At 46.0% G+C, this 17,649-nt stretch overlaps 1 protein-coding gene across 3 annotated transcripts in view; it reads right to left on the bottom strand.

Annotated features, from left to right (window-relative positions):
- Positions 1-17,278, bottom strand: part of ESRRG (estrogen related receptor gamma) — a 695,415-nt gene extending 678,137 nt beyond the window's left edge. The window contains exon 1 of one of the 3 annotated variants that reach the window (XM_086345306.1): positions 17,193-17,278. The gene's annotated coding sequence lies outside the window, so the exon portion shown is untranslated. Of the gene's footprint in view, positions 1-15,228; positions 15,548-17,192 lie in introns of those variants that run through there. The other 2 variants (XM_086345308.1, XM_086345300.1) reach the window with 2 other exon arrangements.
- Positions 17,279-17,649: the final 371 nt, after the last annotated feature.

Below are 17,649 nucleotides of genomic sequence, written 5' to 3'. Positions count from 1 at the left end.
TTTAAGCTGAAGGAGTTTGAGAAAATGGCAGAAGCAGAAAGGCCCCCTTAACCTCCCTTCATCATCCTCTCCCCTGAAGTAGGTCTTCCTCCTTGAGAAGGACCCTCCCTACGCCCAGAGGGAAGGAACATCCTTGTCTGCAAGACGGAGGGATACCAAGAAGAATCCAAACAAACACCCCTTGCTAAGTTCTTCCGGTTTACTCACTTATCTCACGCTCTTTGCCCTCTCACACCTTCCCTTGACTTCCCACTCTTCAGCAAGCCCAGGAAACCATTCAGGTCAGTTTGCACTTTTGGGTCTTCATTTCCTCAGGAAGGTTCCCATGTCACATCAAATTTACAATAAATAAGTGTATGTGCTTTTTTCCTGTTAGTATGTCTTTGTTTAATTTTCAGATCCATCCAAGGATAACGCTGTCAAAAGAAGCTTTTTTTCTCTGGTAGAATCCCAAATTTCCTCCTAACCTAGTGTTGATACATTGTGTAACCTCTGTCTACAAGCGATTTTTCTTACCTGGCTAATTCACCTTTTACTATTGTTGTTTAGTCACTAAGTCACGTCCGACTCTTTGTAACCCCATGAACTGTAGCCTGCCAGGTTCCTCTGTCCATGGAATTCTTCAGGCATGGATAGTGGGGAGGGTTACCATTTCTTCCTCCAAGGGATCTTCCCAACCCAGGGATCAAACCTGTGTCTCCTGCATTGGCAGGCAGATTCTTTACCTCTGAGCCACCAGGGAAGCCCCCTATATTCCCTTACTAAGGTTAAATTCTCCTACAATGGGCTGATCAATATATTCATTTTCCTTCTTCATAGCATTTGTCACAGTTGTAATTTCCTTACGTTTGTTTGTGGGACTATTTGATTGATGTCCAACTCTGCCATTAGACTGTAAGCTTCACAAGGACAGGAATCATACCTACTTCTGCTTTTCACATCCAATGTTTAACACAATGAGTCTGAAAGGGACAGATCGTCAATAAACAGAACATTTATTCATGGAATAAATGAAACAATAAGCAAAGAGTGGAGAAATGTCAGTATAGTGTCACAGAAAAGGTGTCAGCTGTGTTGGGTCTTGAAAAATACATAATCATTCATTAGGCAGAAGGAACACATGAGCAGAGAAACAAAGAAATGAAACAGGCTGGCAGCGCTCAGTATAACTGAAGCCGTGGGGGTGATCTGTTTGGGGGAGGAGAACAGTCAAGTGTCAGAAATGACGGTGGAGAGATTCAGGGACGAAGCCACAGAGGGCCTTTTGTGCACTGCAAAGCAATTTGGACTTTTGCCATGGGAAATCACTGAAGGGTTGTAAAAAGGGAGTAAAATGATCATCAGATTTGCATTTTCGAAAAATCACTCTCATGGTAGTGTGAAGGATGTCCTTGCTAGGTGGCTGTTGGAGACAGGGTGACCAATGAGGAGGACATTCTACAAGTCTCCGGGAGAGACGCTGAAGACACAGAGCAAGGTGGTAGAAAAGCATTAAGTGGAGTGGGCACTTTCAAAAGATACTTGAGAGATGAGAACAACTAGCAATGGAGAGTAAGGTAAAAGAATAAGTCAGGGTATATATCACACCCTGGTCTCTGGGCCTCTGGGAGGGTAGTGTGATCATTAACCAGGGAAGAGAAAACAAGATACAAAGTCAGTTTGGGTAGACAGATGAGTGTGTTTCTAAACTCAGCAGGATTTTTAACATTTTTCTTTTTTCACATTTCTTAAGATTTTATTTACTTATTTTTGGCTGCACTGGGTCTTCACTGCCGCACACAGGCTTTCTCTAGTCATGGTCTGGGGGCTTTTTTTGTTGGGGAGCACGGGTCCTAAGCACATGGACTTCAGTAGCTGTGGCTCCCAGGCGCTAGAGCATTGCTCAGTAGCTGCAGCGCGGGCTTTGTTGCTCCACAGCATGCAGGATCTTCCCAGACCAGGAACTGAACCTGTGTCCCCCACATTGGCAGGTGGATTCTTAACCACTGGACCACCAAGGAAGTCCAGGCCCAGTGGATTTAAAGCTGAGAGTCTTGTGCCAGAATGATTGGTGTCCTGCAAAATCCTCTTCCATCCAGTACTGTTTCAGCTGAGCACAAAACCAGCTACCAGTGACCACACTGTTCAGCCCTCCTACATCCCTGTGACCAAGTTCTTGATAATGGAAGAGGAGCCAAAGCGTGCAACCTCTCATTTGCTTTCAGAAAATTGCTTATGTCACATTTCTTTTCAGAAAACCAGGAAGTGGGTTAACTTTAACCGTGCCAATGAGACAACCCCTTAAAGGAGGGCTAGATGACCCTAGGTAAAGAACCAAAGGATCAGTAAAGCAGACAGCCCAGACAAGCATTCCATTAGAAGGGGAAGAAATTTTTAAACTTACTCTAGGGGGAAAAACTTACTTAATCCATAGTACTCTAGGGGGAAAATAACTTATTTAATCTATAGTATAGTGGAGCCTTATTTATGGGCCAAACAACATAGGCAGTAGGCAGCCACCTACACCAGTCTGGACCTAAAAAAAAAAAAGGAGTTCTAGGTCAACAATTGAGAACTGATAGCATAGAGATAGTTGTTAAAACCATGGGAATAATGACTTCCCTGGTGGTCCAGTGGTTAAGAATCTGCCTTACAACGCAGGGGATGAGGGTTCACCCCTGGTCAGGGAACTAAGATCTCATGCTGTGGGGTTGAGCGCACACGCCCCAACTACTGAGCCCATGGGCCACAGCTAGAAGAAGCCCACACACCACAATGAAATATTCTGCATGATGCAAGAAGATCCCAGGTGCTGCAACCAAGTTAAAATAATAATAATAATAATAAATGAATATTTAAACAACAGCGACATGGGAATAGAATCAGAGAACACTCTTGAAGACACACTTGGCTTTGTAATCCTGGCCTCACTTGTTATTTTTAAGGGATTTAGAGTAACTTACATCTACGAGCCTGTGTTATATAAGCCTATTATAATAACTGTATTAATGAAGGTAGCTCTAGCTTCTATAAAAAATAAATCTCTACATCTCAGTAGCTGACTTAATTTCTTTCCCATTTATGTGAAGTCTGGTTGCATGTTGAGTAGGACTCAGGCTCCTCCAGGCACTGGCTCTCCCTCCCCTAAGATCTTGAAGCCCTTTGTTTACAGCTTTTTTCTTTCTATAGTCCATGATGGAAAGGGCACATGTGTTCCTAACCATGTCAGCCTGGAAGCTGTATCCACATCTCAATGTGGAGAACAATCATTTGGCCCCAACAAATGCAAAGGGACCTAGGAAGCATGGTACCCACCTTGACAGTCACTTCCCAGCAGAAACGCTATACAGTGGAAATGGTACAGGAATCTTAGCGAACAACAGCCTCAAAAGTGATCTGTCCTGCTTGCTGCAAGGATGAAAAGTGAAATTGGATGGATGATATACCTAAGTGTATCACAGCTAAGAGACCCTCAATAATGTTCTCTTTTTTTTAATATTTATTCTAATTTATTTGGCTGCACCAGGTCTTAGTTGTGGCATGTGAATTCTGAGTTGGAGCCCGTGGATCTAGTTCCCTGACCAGGGATTGAACCCAGGATCCCTGCGTTGGGAATACAGAGTCTCAGCCACTGGACCAGCAAAGCCCCCATGTCTTATATTTTTCTCTGCTAGTTTCCCCTCTTTCTCCCCTAAATACACTTCTTTGGTGTCCCAAATATGCCTTATATGTTCCCATTTCTGTGTCTTTATTCATATTCTTGCCTTATATACAAAACTCTTCTTCTCTTTTCTACTCCACCAAATCATCTTCTACCTATTTTTAAAGACCAACCTCACAGCAATTTTCCTGGAGTCAGCTCTTCCTAATTCTTCATGGCCAGATTAAATGCCTTTGAAACACCATCACCATGCTTAAAACTCTTCGTGGAGCACCTACCAGATAGCTGTATGATATCATAGCAATGTCTGTTTTTACCCTTCCTGACTACCTCCCAGCCTAAGCTGTAACCTCCCTGAAGATAGCAATTGCATTTAACTCCTCTTACTCAAAGTGATTAAAAGAGTAAACTAAATTTAGACTTTAAGTTCAAGACACCAGCACTTAAGAGATCTGATATCCCCTCACAAAGAATGAAAAGGTGAATATTTAATCAGACAACTCTGGAAAAAGGGGGACAGAGGAGTCTGTCTTAAGTATTTATATACTCAGGTGATGACTATCTGAATTATTGAGAAATTGCTCCATTTCTTTATTTTGTATATCTGTGTGGAATTATGTGTGGTAATATGGAATAAAGCGCGTACTTAATGAACAATAAAGCAACATATCTTTCAATATTATGATAATTAAGAAAAGCAAACAATTCTGAAGAGGTTTCTTTAAGGACTCTCCACATGCATGAATCAAGGTGGTGATGTGGCAGTTCTCTGGGTAATCTGATAAATGTCAACATCCAAACTATTTAAATCCATCCATCAGGTGAACTCACCCCTGTGAGTTATCTGAGCCAAGCCACTTTGTTCTTTTTAGACAGAGCAAGTGTCTGAGAAAAAGAAGAACAAGAAAAAACAAAAAACCAAAGCTAGGAATCACTGGACTTAGGCAATCCACTGAAAAGGCCTATGTTTTCCTTTTTCCAACAACTATCTTGATAAAAGTGGGTAACGCATAGAAAGGAGGTCTTTTTCAGCAAATTAATCTGATTACACGCAGTGAGTCAAAGGCTGAGTGGTCCTCCAGTAATATCCAGCTTTCTGTCTAGGAAAGAAAGTGGCACGTGCTCTCCATTAATGCGACTCTTCCCACACCCAATGCTCCAAAATGGGCCCCAGAAATGCTAGAATCTCTTCTTCTGCTTTCACCATTCCTTAGCTGAGAGACCAGGGACACATCCAGGGATCACCCCATGTTCAAATCCACACCCCAGCCACCTATGAAGATGGCCCAAAGCTGATCTGAATCCCTGGATGCTAGCTCTTCGGCCAAAGTCCGCTCGTTGCTTATCCCAGTGCTCACTAGGCTATCAGAACACTACTACTCTGGTGGCTAGAGGTGCAGTGGGATTCCACTTCTACAATACACTTCCTGTCTCTATCAGTGCCACAGATCTGAGCCTTCCAAGGAAACAGAATCTCACCACAGTGTGTAGGAAGAGTGTGATCCAGAAGGTGTTCCATGGAGCACTAGACCTAGGAGGTAACCTTCACCTGAAGGATGCTGTAATACATCTGGAAAACACCACTTTCAACAGTCCTGTCTTAGATATTCACAGCACGCATCAGGTACATGGGAGGCTCTGAAGTGTACCTGCTTCTGAAATAATCTGTAAAAGCCATTATTTTACAAATGTGTCTGCTAAGAAAACTTTGCATCTCTACCATCTTTCCTCAATAGATGGGGTTCCATAAAGTCAGGGTTCCTTCACTGTTGACATAGCACTTCACATTTTAGTACATATTTGCTGAATGAATGACTATCCTATAGAAGTAGGGTCCTATAGAACACATTTTATAAAATAGTGATTTTTTAAAAAATCACACTTCTATGGAATACTTCTAATAAGATCAACCTCCCTAAACAAGAAGATCTCTTTGACTCTCTTATTTAAATCATGGGATTCTCCAGGCAAGAATACTGGAGGGGGTTGCCATTTCCTACTACAGGAGATCTTCCCAGGGATCGAACCTCTGTCTCTTGGGTCTCCTGTACTGGCAGACTGGTTCTTTACCACTAGAGTTACCTGGGAAGCCCACATAGAATACTTCCAATAAGAACAACCTCCCCAAACGGGAAGATCTCTTTGAATCTCTTATTTAAAACCCAGTTTGTCGGGCACCTATCAAGAGCACACTAGCATTCACTGTCTGTGGTCAGATTTCTCTTTTCTCTTCCAACTATCTTAGTGTCAAACTGACCTCACCAGGGACTTCACTGGTGGCCCACTGGTTAAGAGTTTGCCTTCCAATGCAGAGGGTGCCAGTTCCATCCCTGGTTGGGGATCCCTTATGCCTCATGGCCAAAAAAACAGAACATAAACAATAGAAGCAATATTGTAACAAATTCAATGAAGACTTCAGAAACAAGCCGCATTAAAAAAAAAAAAAAAAACTTGACCTAACCAAATATTTCAACATTTTTAGTATACAGACCAGTTAAGCCTAATGTTAACTGTATATAAATATATTGAAGGGACCATTAACAATTCTGGGTCCTGGGGATTCAGTATTCCTAGAGCAAGGCCTAGGATTCTACATTTTATACAAATGTCCTGGGTCATTGTGAAGGGGTTCAAGTGAAACACACTCTCAGAAATGCTGATCAAGAGACATGGAAGAGGAACCCTTGATTTGGCATCAGAAGCCTGGGTTTGAGGCCCAAATCTGCAGCCCTACTACCTGTGTGGTCATGGGCAGTCATCTCCAAGCCTCACTGTCCTCCCTACGGGATTCATAGTATGTCTATTACCTTCCCACCCACCTCATAACATTGAAAGCCAGCAGGTACTCAACATACACTGCACACTGAATTAGCAAGTTCACCATCATTCTATAGGATTCAATAAAGTAATCACAGCAAGTTTTCAACACAGAAAGGGTTTCTGCTGATTATTTACAAGCAAATAAAACAGGGCTAAACCAATAGTACTGTATGCCTCCATGTCAGCCCACCTGGCAAACTTCCACAGAACATTTGACTCACACTTGTGGACCCAACATGGGTCTAATCACGGTGAAAGCTCAGCCATGTGACTCTGATCACAGTGCACAGGTGAATGTTAAAACACCTCCTCTGCTTGGTACCAGACCTCTGAAAGATGGCCTCTTCACTCTTAAGTTGGCAAATGGCTAGAATAAAACTCTTTGGTTAGCATCTGCATGTTTACAAGAGGAATGTTCTTGCCTATCAAGTGTCCTCATGAATAATAACTAACCATTGCTCAAAAATTAGGATGCAATGGAATATATGCAATTAACATAGTACTTGGCATCTTTAATTCTCTCTCCATTCAGAAGATTCTTTTGGAGCCTGTAGCACTCAGGGCAATTGCTATGAATACTACTCAACTACACTGAGTTGAATAAGCATGAGTCAATCTTTTGAAAACACAGGAAATAGGGTTGACTGTTTCCCAACTTTGTGGCATATTCTGAAGCCTACTTTTTGGAGTAGATCTGATATTGTTTGTTATTTACCTTTTGTGTATAAAATAATGAAACAAATTCTGTCATAACTGAAAGATCTCTGCCTAAAAGACTAGTGATTAAAGATTTCTAATTGGTGGGATTTTTTTTTTTTTAATTTCCTACATGGTGGCTCAGTGGTAAAGAATCCACTTTTATGCAGGAGATGCAGGAGACTTGGGTTTGATCCGTGGGTCAGGAAGATGCCCTGGAGAAAGGAATGGCAAACCACTCCTGTATTCTTGTCTGGAAACTACATGGACAGAGGAGCCTGGTGGGCTACAATCCATAGGGTCTCAAAGAGTCAGACACAACTGAAGCTACTTAGCACACACACACATATTAATTTATATTATTCTCTGCACATGTGTTGGATTTTCTTCTGATTTTAAACTTCTCAATTTTAAAAGGGCTTGTTCCTCCACTTGAGTACTCAGAGGGTACCCAACTAATCTCTTTGGCTCATGGGATCTGTAGTTAATGACAGGAGCAAGAGAACTTTGCAAAAATAAATCCATGCCAAAATGTTTATCTGCTATATTTATTATTGCCTTCCTGTTTAATATTTTGGTTCTGATCTATTTTCCTTGTGTGGGGCTCATGTTAGCAGGAACAAGTGTGAATAATTACAGGACTCACCCAGGCAAACAAGTGAATGAATCAAGACAAGTTGGGTGAACCCATCAAAAGATGGCAGACTATCTGGATTGCTGCAGACTGTTGCCAGGAGAGAATGCAATATTGCAGCCCCAGCATTCCTAGACTTTCCAACGTCTCAAAAGAAGTATGACAAAGTATAGGTATTCAATAAACACTAAGTAAATCAATAAATGCAGAGACTCCAATTTTCATTTGAAAACTCAAAGTTTTAACTGTAAGCAACATGATACAGTCTAAAGAACACAGACTCTGGAGCCAGACTATCTGGGTTCAAAAATCTATCTCTGCTACTTATCAACTGTATGATTGTGGGCAAGTTATATAAAATTTCCATGCTTCACTTTTCTCACTTATAAAATGAGGGGAAATAGTACCTACCTTGTGGGGTTGTTTGAGGACTTAATTTTTTAATGTGTTAAGTTTTCAGACGATACCTGGTATATTTTAAGGGCTACACAAATAAGGAAACACACGCTACAACTTCAAAAAGCTTTATCATTTTAATACGTATTATTCTGTTTTTCCCTCAGATACCTGTAGGGCGAAGATGTTACCCTGCAGAGGAGGAGCGTTGAGTGTCCCTCAGAATCCTTCTTGGCTGTTCAGGATAACAGCAACATGTGTGGATCATGCAAGAACTCTGTGCATGGACACTTAGAAAGAGTCCAGTGGTTTGCCCAATACGTTATTCCATAAAATGGCAGATGTCAGAATCCAGTCCAAGACTTTCGAGGGACAGAATCAGAGATGTGTCGATCAATGTTCACCACAAGCCTGCTTCCTTCATAACTAAGAATGAAATTAAATGAAGAGCTGGTTCAAATCAGTTAATTATCTCAAAACAGCCAATTTGAGAAAACAGGCAAAATCTGTGCACTCAACAATGTCCACTTATACTCGTCCTCTTTGTGTTAAGGTGCTTTGCAATACTTTAGTTTCTCTCATCTATGACTCCAAGACCTTTCTCCTGGGAACTTTACAAGTATATTACCTTACTACACAGCCTGCGTGTGGCTGGGTTAGAAACATCCTGGCAACATTTTCTTTGATCTTCCTGGTTGTTGTTGGTTTAAGGCAGATCCTGAATGTTATTTAAACAGAGGAGACTATTTGAAATTTCTTGGTAGATGAATTTGATAAAGATAATTTAAAAAAAAACTACTGTCATCTAAAGATAAAAGATCTCATTCATCAGACCTTGAATAACCCAGGACTTCTTCAAAGAAAAAGGTCAATGGAGCCACAGCTGCTTCCTTCACTTGTACAGCGGTAACTTTACACACTCCTTGATAATCTACATTTGGTAAAGTTGCTCTCTTGCATTACAGGACAGTTTGTTTTTTTTTTTTAGGATTCAGCATTTAATTTTTTTGGTCCTGTGTTCAATCTGTTTCCCTCTGAATGAAGAATGTACCTATTGTTTAAAATAACTTCTACTAAATTGGACTTTATCAAAACTAAAAACTCTTATGAACTGCAGGGTAATACCAAAAGGGTGAAAAACAATCCAGAGAATGGGAGGAAAGATAAATATTTGTAAGTCATGTGTGTGTTAAGGATCTAATACTCAAAATACATCAAAAACTCTTACAGTTCAACAACAAAAAGACAAATAGGGAAGCAATTGAAAAGGAAGCAAAGACAATGAACAGATATTTATCCAAAGAAGATATTCCAATGGCCAATAAGCACATGCAAAGATACTGAGCACCATCAGTCATTAGGGAAATGCAAATCAAAATCCCAGTGAGATAACACTTACACTCACTAGGATGGCTATGATTTTTTCAAATGGAAAATAAAATAAATGTTGACAAAGATGTGGAGAAGTTGGAATTCTTAGACATTTTTAATAGGACTGTAAAACTGTATAGCCACTGTGGAAAGCAATATGGTGATTCCTCAGAAAGTTAAACACAGAGTTAGGATATGGCCAGCAAAAATCTGAAAACATAGGTTAAAGGAAGATTCTGAATAGTGTTTAAACAGAAAAGACTATTTGAAATTTCTTGGTAGATGAATTTGATCATGATAATTAAAAAGAAAAAAAAAAAGGCTGAACGGGTTCAAACGAATTTTGTAGTGAATGTTCACAGCAGCATTGTTCATAATAGCCAAATGGTAGAAACAACCCAAGTGCCCACCAGCACAATGTGGTATATCCATAAAATCAGATATTATTCAGCTGTAGAGAGGAATGAGGGACTGACACATGCTACAACGTGGCTGAACTTGGAAACTACTAGGCAAAGTGAATGAAGCCAGGCACAAAGGGCCAAATATTAAATAATTTCAGTTACAAAATGTCCAGAACAGGCAGATCCATAGAGACAGAAGGCAGCTCAGTGACCACCAAGGGTCGGGAGGAGGAGAGAAGGGGAGAGACTGCTTAACGAATACACAGTTTCCTTTTGGGGTGATGAAAATGTTCTAGAGTTAAATAGTGGTGATGCATGGTAGTAAAAAGCCATTATGTTGTATGCTTTAAAAGAATAAAAAATGTTGGATGTTACAGCATCTGAAATTTTACCTCGTTTTAAAAAAAAATACTGGCTTGAGTCTCCAGTACTTAGCAAGAGCTTCTTTTCCCCTACAAAGTTACTTCATATATTGCCCAAACAGTGTTTAAAAGTGAAATACTATATATAGAAGATCAGTGGCTGACAAGTTCTATTTCCTGTATTTCACTGGGCCATTTGTCATTAATGCTTTTGCTCTTGAACGGTATTCTTGGTTCATCAGTTTACCATTAAAACATCAACTTTCCCAATGCTACATTTCCACTTCCAAATGTTTCCTGTCAATAGTTTAACCAATTTAGCCAGCTCCTATTAATGAACATATGTGGGACCTTCTGTCTTCAAAATGACATTAAAATGTTTAATTCAAAATAACAGAATACTGATGACTCTGATAAGAAGAGTGATATGATTTATCATAAGTCAGTAATTTGAGTCTTTCCTTAATTTACACAAGATAAATAGAAAACAATGACATATCTGATAGAAAAAAAATAGAATCTGGAGGAAAACTAATCATTCAGTAAGCCTCCCTGAAAAAAAAAAGATATATATTTATTTTATAAATCTATATATATAATAATACATTTATTTGCTCCCCAAAAGAAATCTTTTTAACTATCAAAATGTTAACAATAAAACAGAGATTATACAAATGGGTCAGTAGAATCTATTATATGCTCCAAACTTAATTTTTCTGAGCTGCAAACTTTCAGATCAACTACCTGACCTGAAACAAGGGGAAATGTGGAAAGAATTTTGAATTTAGGGAAAAAAAAAATCTCCTTTGACTCAATACTTGTGAAGCAGTTGATGGTAGATGCCCTTAGATCAGAGAATATAGCTGTAAACAAGCATGACAAAGTTGCATGGAAAGTTCTGCAAATAAATCTAGCTGTCAATGAATTTCAAAGATATAATTTCCTGAAATCATGTTAAATACCTGAGCCATGACTTTTTAAATCTCGAAGAAAATGTCTACATAAAAAGCCATGTTTGTCATTTGCAACATGTCTATTTAAATGTTAACATGACTGGGTTTATTCCAAACAGGCAGAAGAAAAAAGAAAAGCAAGTATTTGGATAATTTGGGTTTTAAAAAAGCCCCTCACTTTCATCTTCAGGTAAGTATCCCTTTCAGGTGAAAGCAAAGGCGGTTTTAGCCAGAATTGCCTGGAGAAATGCAGAAGGAATAATCCTGTCTCGTAGAAGCTAAACATATCTGGTTCGTGGATGTTATTGTAAGGAAATTTGAGAAATAACAGAAACTGAAACCAACTGTTGAAGGTGAACAAGAACTTGGTGAAAAGAAAGGCTTATATTTCATGTTAAAATCAAGTCAGATGGAAGAGTGCACAGAAGATTTTACAGGTCAAATTCTGAAAATCCTTGACCAGAATATACATATGAACACGTGGCCACAACAGTCACAGAAGTGGAGAATCCTATTCCTTCACTTAAGAGAGAAAAAGGAAGTTAAACTGGTGAAACCGAAGAGGAAAGCAAGGAGTCAAAGGAACTTTCTTGCCAGTCACTTGGATCTTCTCTGGATTCTCCTTAAGCCCTCTTTCCACTGACATTTCAGACCTCAGTTTTGTGCTCAGAGACGTGCAAATTTATAATCGACTGAAACCTTGAAAGGACACAACTCAGCTCTTCTTAGTGTTCACTTCTTCCTGAGAGAAGTCTCTATAAAGAACACATAAGCTAGGAATTGCTAACATAGCTTAGGAATGGCTGGAGTCCTGGGATAACTGACCCAGGAAAGACTGGAGATGAGCATAGGGAGAGGAATTGCTCCAGTTTTCAGGAAAAGTGACCACTGCTTACAACCTTCCACACATACCCAGCAGAGTCACAGGTCTACCTGGGGAAAGGGGTGGGGTGGGGGTGGGGGCTGCTGAAGTTCCTCCTAAGCTCCAGTTTTAGGCCCCAGATGACCCAGTAGAGCAGCTCAGGGCACCATGAAGAGGACTGTCAGGTGTTCTGCTCTGATTTTCCATAAAACTGTTACCACCGTTTACAACCATGATCTAAGGTCATCCAAAAGGGCAAAGCCTGTTTGCAGGCAGGCATGGGTGGCCTTCTCTGCCACCCTTCTCCCCCACAGTTTCTCTCTCATCACTTGTAGATCACTGATCTGAAGAATTTCTAAGAGGAAACTCCCCAGTCCTCTCTCTTTTCAGGGTTCCTTGAAATCATGAGCTGTTTGGAGAGAGAGAAATTTCTTCCTCCATGCAACTAAGCTCATTTGGACACTAACAGGCCTCCCCGTTCTCTGCCCTCACCTCCTTCCATACACAGCAAGTTTATTCTCTTCTTTTGTCTGGATGTCGGAAGGTCATTCTCACTCAACCGAGAAAGAGAACTTGGGTCTTTCCTATCTAGAATTTCCACCTGAGGGTAAATCCCCAGGAGTCTGGAGGCCCCGAAACAGAAGCAGAGTGCGGAATGTCAGGGATGGAAAAGAATCTGCAGCCAGAAGGGAGAACTAGAAAGATCTGGGGGAATCGCAGCGCAGAGAACTGAGGCAGATCTCAGGACAAGTTTATTTTATTTCGTTGAGCTCCCCGAAGCTCCCAAGTTCTAGGATTCCTTCAGAAAGTCGGGGGCGAGGTGGGGTGAGGAGCCCAGCTAATTCTCAAAATTCCTAAAGGCGAAATTATCTGGGCAAGCATTCCTCTCCCACCAGAGCGCTGCACTTTGCGCGCGCCTGCGGGGGACTCAGATACTGTGCCAAAGTAGACTCGCTGAGAGGGTGCGCTGGGCCTTCTCCATCTTTGACCAGTTCCTGAGCAAAGCGTGTCGTGTCGTCCAGCGCTGGGGACAGGGAATTTCCATGTGGTTAAGGGTTGAGCGCTGAGGAAGCTGAGAAGCGTGTCAGATAAAGCACGGGCTGACGCGCCTCCACTAGCCGGCCAAGGTCAGAGAACTTGGAGTGGGGTCTGGAGGTGGATGCTCTTGGGCTAACGCCAAGGCTCTTGAAACATCGTGCTCTTTTCCAAGGAGATAAGAAGGGATACAGCTAGCTAGAGACCACACCTTCCCTTTTATCTCGTCTTTTCTTTCATTTCCTTTTAATTTCCATCTTTCTTACTTTTGATCGTTTTTCTTCCTTTTATAAGAAAAGCTTCCCCGAACCTGTGCCAGGGGAGCTGAGTGGCACTTACTGTCGGCTAATGGGGCGGAGGAACAGAGGAGACACCGCACCCCCAGCCCCCGAATTCCGACATTTACAGGTCCCCGCCGCTTAGTGTCCGGCTGTAAAGTTGTAATAAATTTGCCATCTACCCATAACCCCACATGCAGCCCAGAGATAGCAGAAGATAAGTGCCTCTGAATTTAACTTGGCGGTCGAGTTTCTGAAAGCTCTTTTGGGCAAGCCGGGGTGAGAATCCGGGTAGCTCCGGGCCAGTTGGGGGTGGCCCCCGTCCCGTCTGAACCAGATCGTCCTTGCGGAGTGAGCCCAGGAGTGAAGCAGGGACCGACTGGAGCCGGAAACAGGCCTCAGACCCCGTTTCTGTGCCGGAAACCCTGAGTGCACATACTTTGGAAAGTCGGGTTCCCCCTGTGGCACTGCCATAGACCGGGGCTGGGTCTTCGCTCCCTACCACTTTTGTCCACAGACAGACTGAGCGCCCTGAGGGAGCGGCCACAGGGGGATTCAGTGACATCCACCGTGAGAGGAGAAATCGGTGATGGGGCAGAAATTCATCAGCGGGGGCCAGAGCCCTGAGCGCGCCACAGGCGAGGCCGCAGTTCTTCGCTTGCTGATTCTTAACCTCTCCCCACCTCCGCGCTGGAGCTCAGATCTCCAGCCAAACGGATCCGAGCCCCGGGTTATTTTCAGTCATAACCTTCTCCACCCCCCCAAATGCCGCGCCTGGGCTCTGAGGGGGAAAGGGTGGTTTGAACTGCCCTGCGCGAGTCTCATGGCCGCCGCCGCGCGCCTGCGGCAGAGCCGGCCTGGTCGCGGCCCCGAGGGCACAGCCCTTCCCCGAACCACGCGCGCGTCTGGCGCTCCACTCGCCCGGGGCTCGGGGCACCTCTCCAACCTGCCCCGCTCCCTGCTCCCCGCCCCCATCGACTTCTAGGTTCTAAAGCACAGAAGCATCGTCTAAGGCGTTAGCAGGTAGAAAGAGGAGACAAGGTCAAGGCCCGCGGACCTCCGCGATCCCCAAGCTTGCGCCCTTGCTGTCTCCGCAAGCGAGTCTTGTCCACAGCCGAGGAGAGGAAGGGTGTCGCAGCCCCCAATTCTATCTTAAATTTGGGATTTGACGCTGTTTCCCGACTACCCTCCGCCAGCGCTCACATTCTTCCCTCCTTTCCGCCCGGCGCGGTTCCTAGATTTTAAGACATCTTGTCCTTCCCCCCTACAGCCCCCATCGCAGAGGGATGGTTCCCAACCGAGAAGCTTCACGAACACTGCATTCCCATCCTGCGGTCGGTCGGTGCCAAGACAAGAGGAAAGGTCTCGCGATCAACGCGCCTCGCCCACCCCCTACCCCCCGCCCCCCGTCCCTGCTACCGGGCGCGCTCCCGTACGCGCCTCCCTCCCCCAGACCCACAGAGTTTTCTTCGGTAGGAAACACACGCGCCCAACCCACCCCGCCTCCCACGTAAAGGCCAGTCGCCTGTTTTTTTGTGTGTGCCCAAACTCAGCTGGAAGTTGAAAGCAGGGGAGTCAGAGAAGCGCGGAAATAAAAGAGTGAGAAGCGAGAAATCAAAGGCAAGGGGAGGAGGAAGAAGGAAGCAGCCGGAGGTCGCACCGGCAGAGGCGGAGGCCAGCCCCCCGGGGGCTCCGGCGCTGCGGCCCCCGCGGCCGCGCCGCCCCCGCGGCCGCCTGCCAGCCCGCGCGCGCGGAGCCGGGTCAGGCGCGGACTCACATGGTGGGAGTGCAGAGCCGCTCTCTCAACTACTACGCGTGGGTGGTTTCGGGGCTGCTCCCCGCGTCCTGCTCCGGGGCTGCCCGCGGCGTGAGGGCAGAAACAAAACCAAACCGATCACGGGACGCGGTCGAGACGGGCCGCCTGGCGCCGCGAGGACCTCTCTCACTTTGCAAAGGAAGCGGGCGCGGGGATTCGGGCTGCCGGGTGTAGCCTATAAATAGCGAACTTTTAGACGGAATCAACTGACAAATGAGAGAAGCGCGGAAATTTGCGCCCGATTCCCCTTCCCCGGGATGACCCTCCCTTCCTACCAATCCCTCCCCCAACACAGCCACTCTGCTGGCAGGATTTGGGAGGGGGACAGATGGGGGTGGGGTGGAATGTAGTTTTACTCCGATTTCCAGTAGTTTTGTTATTTTTGCCAGGAGGGGTGTACTCCGCCTCTTTGCCTCCCCCCGCACCCTAGCGAAGCACTAGAGGCACCAACTGGGAAGGGCAAAGGCCCTAAGAGCAAGGATCCTAGGAGTTGGCTGGAGAAGGGGGAAGGGAGCAAGGAGCCGGGTTTCCCCTGGGATCACGGGAGCGACGGAAGGAAGGCGGGAAACTGGCAGGATTAGGGGTTTTCTTGAGACGCCAGGACGAGAGTTTAGGTTACCCTGTGTTTGAAGGGAACAGCGACAGGGTGAGTGCAGAAGGCACAAGGGAGTTCCCAGCCCGTAGGTTTCCATCCCCGAAGGTCACAGTAACTCTCCAGGGATACCAAGACCCCCTCCCCCTCGCAACTTCACGACCCCTCGGCCACAAGCCGCCGGGGTTAAGCAGGCACGGCCCCGGGGTCACGTCCTCACTCTCCGAGGGCCCCAAGCTCCGGGGAAGCGCGCCCGGCCCGCTGGCGCCCGGGGGTGGTCCTCGTTAGCTCCCCGGGGGCTGGCCGCCTTTCGCCGAGCCCGCGCACACCGGCCGACCGAAGAGACCCCCCGAGTGACTGTGCGTCCTGACCGCCACTCGCCGCCCACCCGCCCCATTTCCTTGAGCCTGGGCCAGATTGCGAACGGTGATTTGGGTTAGTATGATTTTCATCTTTATGCCAGGTGCTTTCTCAAATATAAACCCCTCCGGGGACGACAGACATTAGGTCTCCACTCCAAACTCGCCAGTTCAAGAGGCTGCCTAGCTGAATTTATCCTGGCGGTCTCAACACCAACCACAGCCTATAGGATAAGTCTAATAGGGCTGGGTGCCAGGGATGGAGAAATTGAGGACACCGCAGGGGTGGGTCTGCAGGTGGAAAGGATTCTCTTTGGAGTCTTCACATTCAACATAAGGCCTGCAGAGGAGGGTGCCAAGCCCTTCCGAAGGGACTAAAAGCGGCCTCAGGGCTGGGGGGTGCGGGGGGCCGAGGAAAAGGGGATCAGGAGAGCGGCGGTGATCTTTCTTTTCGCCCCTTATCCCCGCCCAGTACCACCGTCCGTCCCTGTCTCACCTCTATCCCGACCCCCAGGAGAAAACCGAAGGGGGTCCCCCACGCGGTTGGGGGATGGGGGCGTTGCTACTCGGTTCCCACTTCTTCTAATACCACTTCCTGCCGGTTACTTCCCGCGTGCACGGAAAAGTTATTTTGCCTTATCCCAGAATCCAGACGAGTTTGGAAGGTGAGGGGCAAGAGAGAGGTGCTAAGAGGGTTCCGGCGGCCGCTCTCTCCGCGTGGTGCCCCCACCGGCCCCCGACTCCACGCAGGCGAGTGAGCGCGGCGTTCGGAGCCACCCGAAGCCCGCGCTGCTCTGGCGCCCGCCGGAGGGTTGCGCTTCCCTTGCTGCCCCGAGGGTCACGAGCCCGCGGGGGGAGAGTGACTCCTCTGCCCCGGTCCAAAGCCAGCTTACGGGTGTTCCCAGACGGGAGTTGGACGGGGCCCGGACGGCCCGGGCCACTCGCGCCTGGTTTGCGTTCCCCTGGCTACGTACCTGTCCCGGCCTTCCCGCTCGGACGGCTGACCCGGCTGCGGAGCCCGGCCCGGGAGCCTGCGCCTCCAGGGTAACCGCCCCCGCCCTCTCCCGCGCGCCCTCGCTCCCCCGGACGCTGGGCCAGACGTGGGGCGGTCTCTTGCGGATCTTTGGCTTGGGCCGCTGTTCCGACCCGGCTTTGAGGATTTCCCCAGGCTTTGGGGCCCCCTTTGTGGACCGGTGAGAGAGTGGCCAGGCCGGCGACTCACCTTTGACCCCACCCACCACTCCTTGCATCCCTCAAGTTCCCCTGCATCCGTCCCCTGGAGCCCAAGGCTTTGAAACGGTAGTGACTCCGCAAAGAAAGCGGGTGAGAACCTCCTTGCGGGTCGAGCATGGAAGTCAAGTGGGTGTTTGCGGCGTTTCTCGAAGATTCTGGGTGTTCGTACCAGGGGAACGGGCCCTAAGGGGACAGAAA

The sequence above is a fragment of the Bos grunniens genome, chromosome 16 (genome assembly GCF_055505025.1).
Source record: "Bos grunniens cultivar Pamir isolate PY7600 chromosome 16, Bosgru_T2T1.0, whole genome shotgun sequence".
NCBI lineage: Eukaryota > Metazoa > Chordata > Mammalia > Artiodactyla > Bovidae > Bos > Bos grunniens.
Note: the sequence above shows the minus strand (reverse complement) of the source record. Positions and strands in the feature narration are given on the sequence as shown.